The sequence below is a fragment of the Lipotes vexillifer genome, unplaced genomic scaffold (assembly GCF_000442215.2).
Source record: "Lipotes vexillifer unplaced genomic scaffold, Lipotes_vexillifer_v1.1 scaffold301, whole genome shotgun sequence".
Taxonomy (NCBI): domain Eukaryota; kingdom Metazoa; phylum Chordata; class Mammalia; order Artiodactyla; family Lipotidae; genus Lipotes; species Lipotes vexillifer.
Window position 1 is genome coordinate 638358 of NW_006792529.1, and position 7514 is coordinate 645871.

Consider the following 7514-nt stretch of genomic DNA (forward strand, 5'->3'; position numbering starts at 1 on the left):
CTTTATCACCCAATGTCTACCCATTTAATAGCAGTGGCTAAGTACCACACTCTTTAGAAATAACTCCCTTTTTTAATGGCATACTTTATCATAAGTGCCACATTCTTTAAACATAGCTCCTTTAAGGCAGGTACTGTCTTTTTCAGCTGTCCCAAGAGCTAAGGATGATATCTACACCATGGATTCTCAATAAATGTTTGCTTAATGAATATATGTTTAAGATGGGGCAATATATGTTTTCTACATCACTGGGAGGCACACATAACTCAAAATATTAAGTTCAGCCATAAAAAATCACCCTTCTTTTAAATTGAAATTGTTGATTACTGGCAATTACATATGATTCTCAGTCATAACAAACACATTTAATACATATTGATTACACACAGCATAGTGATGACTATTATATCTGCTTTCTCAATATAATTATAAGCAGACTGTAATGAGGATCATGATGTGAAGAAAGTATAGGGTTAATTTCATCAGTGCTCTGCAGTTATGGGCTATGCATTGATTCATAGGGCAGCCTATGTACTCAGAGTTATATAAGCCACTAAACAAATGAAAGAGAGATATTGATCACTAGTTCAAAACAGCTTCTTTTGGAGTCTTACAAGCACCATTGTCATACTCTTATTTCTCAAAGATGTTGTTTGACGGATTATAACTAGTTCATCTCTGCTGGAATCTATTTATTATTGACATTGGTGACTATGAAGCATCAAGTATTTGATTAAAAAATATACTTTGCCTGCATGTGCTGATATTTTATAAAATAAGAAGATTTTTAAATTATTCCAACTAGCAAAGCAACTGGATCTATTTTTAATACTGTTTTTATAAAGCAAAGAATTTGTAGGCTAAAATGTCCACAAATTGAGCTTTATAAAACTGTGATGTTGATTTCTCTCCTTATGTCTAAAGATCTAAATGTTATGTTAATATATATTACATATACCCTATATATACATATATATATTTCTAAAAGGAATTAAGCATTATAATTTAGCTCAGTACCAATTCTTCTACTAGAGAGGATGAATCAGTAAAATATAGAATTATGCTGCAAATAATAAAAGCCACTGAAAAATACTGTTACCCAACTGTTATGCAGCCACATGAAATTATTCATTGCAGTCATTTTACTTAGGCTGGTATCATCCAGGGTGGTAGCATCATGGTGTTATATGATGCACTTATGCACCTAAAGACCTGTAGCTACTACATGTGGTATTAATAGCACCACACCATCAGTTAAACTTTCTGTCCTGTTGATTTTCACTTCTTTAGTTGACATTATCTGGAGCAGTATTTCTTTCCGATCTATACACTAAATCACATGCATTATTTAACTTGGTTATATAGATCACATGTTTCCTGCTAAGGAACTTTTTAAAATTTGCAACTCACCACTGCTTGTATGGTTTCTCATCTACAGGAAATGGGTCTAATTCAACAGCTTCTTGGCTGAGTTGCCATAACAAAGATCTGAGATGGTCCTGCTGTTGGTGTTTCTCAAGCTAGCCTAAAATCAAAGCAAAAACACAGCCAAATTTGATTTTAACATTTCAATAAGAATTTCACCTGCATTTAGAAAATCAAAAGACTGCCAAAGACAATGGGTGATGGGTGATGGGACACAGGGGGAGGGAATAAAACATCTCAAGGTAGTTCACTCTGTTCAAATTTATCACAAACACAAGAACTTGGTTGTTACCAACACCAGAATAGTTGGAATTTTACAATCTGAACATAAGCCCAATTAGTAATTGTTACCTTGGTTGGTATGGATTGGTTTGCACAGTCTGCTTCTCATTTAAAAACAATGGGTTCATATGGAACAATGGGTTAGAGAGTTATGGCTAAAGGAGGAGGAGAAGTTTGGAAATCTCTGAAGTATGTGAAGTAAAATAAAACTACACTGAAGTTGGTCTGAAGCTAGAAAGAGACCTGTTATGTATGTTTTTCCATAATCTGATCTAGTTACAAAAGTAGTTTGTAACTTCAGTCTGTTACCGTTACTTTTCGACATTATACCGGACCGATCTGATTCTCCAAGTCTGTTCCAGTTTCCAATGTTCTACCCATTATCAACCCACAGCTTTTGATTTCTAGTTTGGAAAAGTATGGTCACCATGCCCCAAATAAACGTCCTCTCTGCCCCAAATAAGACTCCTTTTCCAGGCCAAGTGCTTACAATTGCTGCTGCTGGAATTCCTTCCACACCACATCTTCCTGCCCTCCCCTCAACAATCCCAGTGTGGCCTACCACCATTTCAGAGGAGGTAAACGTCTTTCTCCTCTGAATTCCTATTATATGTATTGAGTATGGACACTTGATCATATACCATCTTTGTTATTTAACCTCATCTCCTTAAATGACTATAAGCTCCCAAATGTCAGAAACTGTGTTACAGTTTCCCAAACTATTTCACCCATCGTATTTAGAGAACTATGTGCATGGGGGACATTCGTTCAAGGAATATTGATTGTGCCCCTACTATGCACCAGGCGGACACAGTCAGTCCCTGACAGAGATTATAATTTAGTAGTGAATACAGGAAGCCCAGGAGTAAGCAATTACACACACACACACACACACACACACACACACACACACACACACACAATGTAGAAAAAATCCTGTTTATTATGGTGCATATGGGGTTTTGGAGCAACTATGGGTTAGAAACGTTTCTAAGGAAACTTCAGTCCTTTCTTTTTCCATTCAAAACTTTAATTTCCATTCCTAGGAGCATTAGTTCTATAAGCCTATGGTTTTTATATCTCATAGTCACCAGGGATAAGATCAGTGAGAGAGGCCATAGTGGCTTGTTATGAATCTAAAATATCAATTCAACTAGAAAATCCTTTATCAAAAATAATCATAAACTTGCAGTCCACTTTTCAAACTAAAAATGTTTCTTTCAATTTAAGGATTTTCAATATCACCTGAAGTCTCCATTTAGAGTTTCTACCAAGATTCACAATTAGAAATGGAGTTCTCTTCCATTAAATAGAGGGGGGAGAAACAGAACCTGAAACATAGAGATTTTCTCATAACTTGGTTATGAGAATATGTACAGATAGGTAAATTTCTGAAAATCCAAGCTCCAATTCTAAATTACAATTTCTCTTTCAATCAATATGCAGCAAGATCTTTTATCTGAATCAGCAGCAGTGTCTCATCTTATGTAATGCAACAAATATCTCTAATATGCTAAAAAAATGGATTTTGTTCTTTATCAATTTTGTTCTTTATCAATAAGCATCTCCCCCAGTAGTCTATAGGCCCAACTTTTTCCACGAATCCTTGGTCCTCAGAAGAAGGTGTAAGAGATGCAAGCGTGGTATGGTAGGAAGGAAGCACTCAGCCTACAACAAATACAGCATTGTACTCCTTTCTTGTCATTCCTGGATACTTTGTGCCTCTTTTTTGCATAAGTGTTGCAGTGTCCAACCAAAAGCTTAAAAGAGACAGCAAGAGGAAATAGTAGGGGCAACAGACAAAGAATTTAAAATGTCAATTTGTTACTTCTTATTCTAATTGAAGGAAGTCCCCCTTGCTTTGAGTCCATTATTCTCATTAGCACCTAGGCAATCATTCAATTTGAACACACCAATTCCATGTAAAGTCTTATAGCTACAAATGTGACCTGCAGCCAGAAGTAGAGCAGGAAGGGAGAGCATCTGCCCTTATGTTTAACAAGAAAAACCCAATTCGTCTTTATCCATCATCAGTATTAAAAGACTTTTCCACTAAGATTCATTTACATAAAGTCACACACACACACACGCACAAAAAAACCTTTAAATATGGGAGGCTTTACCATTAAATATGGTAGGCTTTTTCACGTTACTTAAATTAGGCAGATTCCTTTTGCTCATGATATTCCTATAGGATACACTAACAAGGGAAATCCTATGAATTTTCCTGTAATTTTAAAATCTACATATATTTTATGGCATCCACCATCAGTTCTCAGTTTATTTTAACCTTGAAAATTATTGACCGTGTACTCTGAAACCATTAAATACTAATAGCTGCAGACGTACCAGACAATGACAGCAAAAACACACTTGGTCCCTCTGGGATCTGTTCATGAGCCCCCGCTTCCAGCATGGCAAACACACTCCTCCCTACAGCAGATGCTGTTCTGGGGCAGGCAAGCAGGAAGCTGGAAGCAGCTGACTTTTCCCACTCTGCATATCATTTTTAACTGCCCATCATCAAGAATCTTTTTACCAAAACTGTGAAGATTTTATAACAGCAGGAGATTGTCAAATTAAAGATTCCTTGCAATAACAAGAGGGAGTGATGTACAAATGAGGAAGCATGAAGACTATTTAATACCTAAGGTCATACCACCTTTGTCATTGGATTTTCCAGTGCTGTTTTGAAGGACAGAAAATCCAGTTTGCTTTATGCGATAAAATAAGCTAATCTAGGACTTTATGTCAATTTTAAGAGTGAGATCAAGGTAGAGGGAATACATACCAGAGACAGCAAAACTGCTACATCCAAACTGTCCGGCCCCAATAATCCAATGGCTCCAAAGTGGAGTCGGAAGCTTGCGAGCTCATTCATGGGCATGAGCATCACTGTCTATATTTATAACACAAAAATTCACCCAAGGTAGAAAATTTACAGAAGCCTCTCTGAGAGAAATGGCCTTTCCTGCAACCATTTTAATACATGGATCAGCATTCTGTGAGGTCTTTCAGGGTCTGACAACTAGCAGACTAGGGACAGAGGGAGAAATTGGATATTGGGTTGGCAATGCCTGGTGCACTTAGACCCAATTTTCTTCAGTCTTAACTGTGGTCTGTCCCATAGGACTTAGCCTGACTCTATCCAGTTTGTTCATAAAAGTTATTGTCAACACACCAAAGCAGGGAGGGCTGCTGTAAAGACACTGTCAGGCTCTGCAGCAAAGACAGCCCATGTAAACAACCTTGTGATTGCTTCAGAGTCAACTGCCATGGGATAAGCCATTCTTTTTCTGTGATTAAATTACAGTACCCTAGGAAATTATGCCTTTAAGGGGGTAAAAACAGAGACTTAGTCTCTAGACTTAAAGGGAGAGGGAAAAAAGAAATATATACATGTAATTTTTTTAAAATAGCTCTAGTCTTGATTTACTTGAAGATTTTCCAATAAATCACATTTATTTTGCTGCAGGCACAAATACATAAATTCTGCTAAATACATTTCCATGCTCATTTTTGATGATATATCTTTTTCTCCCAAATGAGCTCTGACATTTCTAGGGGACACAGTATCCCAGTACAGAGTACCTGGGAACCATGCCATGAAGAAAAAAAAAAAAAAAATGCTGCCTGCTATGACTAGATCACTTTCTTAAAGGGACCCCTTACCTATGCAACTGCAGTGCCAATGTTTTATCTCTAACCTGACCCCCGTTCTGTGTTCCTCTTCCCAGCCCAAATTTAGCCTAGAGTGTCTCTGCAAGAGTAATGCCATTAGTTTTCCAACTAAAAATACCACTCCTGAACTAAAATATGTAAATATGCCCCAAAATACTTATTTAAGCTACATCTCTCAGGAAGTAAACTTGAATAACTTAAACTCTGCATATCTTAAAGATGTGATTTTTTAATGTTTTATGGAACCCATGGCATTTCTTAGATCTGGGACTGAGGTCAGCACTTCTAACAAGTACAGCTGTTTCTCATTCTCTCTCTCTCTCTCTCTCTCTCTCTCTTTCTCTCTCTCTGGTTTTCTCTTCCCTTCTATAGCTCTGCATTGGTCTAAAAATCCCTGGTCACAATAAAAATGCTCCCTCCCACCCTCTGTCAAACCTAACTCCAAACAGAAAGGTTTCAACATGCCCAAGTCTGGGGAAAGATGCTCCGCACAGAAGGAAAGGCTGGTGGCTTCTTGCCTCAGAGATAGTTCACCTCATTAACCTCCTATCCACCCCATCTCTGCCCCCCTCTTCCATGCTCACTCTCCCGCCCCACCAGAAACAATCAATAGACATCACTCCCACCCTCCAAAAAAAACAGGTTAGAACCCAGAATGAGCAAAGAGCCACCTACCATTCCGTGCTTGAGAACTACGATCCTGATCCAGCAGTGTTTGCCCCAGAAATCCTCCCTACTTGTTTTTCATTAACCACATTCCAAACTGTAATAAGGAATAGATTCTTTGGAGGTGGGGAAATTGTTTAAAGTTAATGATGGACAGGTGATTTCCAAGAAAAGCCAATCCTAAAGTCACTCAAGCCCCTAGGAATTGAGGGGTGAGGAGAAAAAAGGAATAGTGTAAAAATGAAAAAGGAAAGGAAAAAGGTAAGCATATAACAAGCACCAACCACCCCCATAAAAATAAAAAGAGAAGGGGAGGTTTTAAAAAAAGAAGAAGAAGAAGAAGAGGGGCTTGCTGAATCACCCTCTTTCACTGCCTGGAAACCATTGTGCAGCGTGATGCTGCCTGTACCATTGTGGAACCTACCAGAGGAGACAGACAGAGGGCTTGGGGAATGGGGTTGCTATGGCAACCAAAAGGAGCACACGTGACGTCAAAGCCCAGAGAGGTCTAGGGAGGGGTAAGAGGGAGAAAGGAAGAGAAGAAAAAGTCTATGTGTGGCTACAGCTACTGTGTTTTCCAATGAAAAGAGGACCAGGTAAAGTGGAAAGGGACAGGGTTCGTTGGCAGCTATTATTAGCAGCTACGACATCAGGCAGCCAGTCTGCACACCCGGGAGCTGCACAACCGGGAGAAACAACCCCACTCCATGCAGCCCTGGCTCAGCGCACAGCAGGGCTGAGAAACAAATGCTTGCAGACCAAAACACTATTGGAAATATAGTCAATCTGTGCTTTTCAACTAGCTCAGCTTTTTGCAAACAACACAAAGAGAGATATGGAGTATCTCTAAATGTCAAAGCAAACAAGAATGTAATAACCTCAGAAGCGAAGTAAGCATTTGGGTCCCACCTGGACTGCAGAGGTCATTTGAACGGCACAATTCCTCTTCTCTGTTTCCTTATCTTTCATAAAAATCTTGAATAAATACCCACTAAACCAAACTCAGCAAACAGATTCTTAGATTGTAATTTGAATGTGGAAAGAAAATACCGATAATTTGAGTTAACAAATGAGGGTTCTTTTTTTTTTAATTGGGATAATTCTTTAGGAAATGGATGCAAATTGCTAGAGTACCATTTGGGACAGATATCTCAATTTTATTTAAGTAATCTGTCCTGTCTTTGACTGTTAGAGTATATTTTTAAGTCTCCATATAGTTTGCTAAATGTTAAATATAAATGTTTAAATATAGATGTCATAGGGCTTCCCTGGTGGCGCAGTGGTTGAGAGTCCGCCTGCCGATGGAGGGGACACGGGTTCGTGCCCCCGTGCCCCGGTCCGGGAAGATCCCACATGCCACGGAGCGGCTGGGCCCGTGAGCCATGGCCGCTGAGCCCGCGCGTCCGGAGCCTGTGCTCCGCAACAGGAGAGGCCACAACAGTGAGAGGCCCGCATACGGC

The 7514-nt window shown here is 39.0% G+C and overlaps 1 protein-coding gene across 4 annotated transcripts in view; it reads right to left on the reverse strand.

The window, feature by feature from the left end:
- MAPK10 (mitogen-activated protein kinase 10) overlaps positions 1–6639 on the reverse strand; it is a 365788-nt gene extending 359149 nt beyond the window's left edge. For 2 of the 4 annotated variants that reach the window (XM_007465709.1, XM_007465711.1), the window contains exons 1-2: positions 6064–6639; positions 1411–1525 (exon numbers count right to left, since the gene is read on the reverse strand). The gene's annotated coding sequence lies outside the window, so the exon portion shown is untranslated. Of the gene's footprint in view, positions 1–1410; positions 1528–4498; positions 5295–6063 lie in introns of those variants that run through there. The other 2 variants (XM_007465712.1, XM_007465713.1) reach the window with 2 other exon arrangements.
- Between the last annotated feature and the right edge of the window lie 875 nt (positions 6640–7514).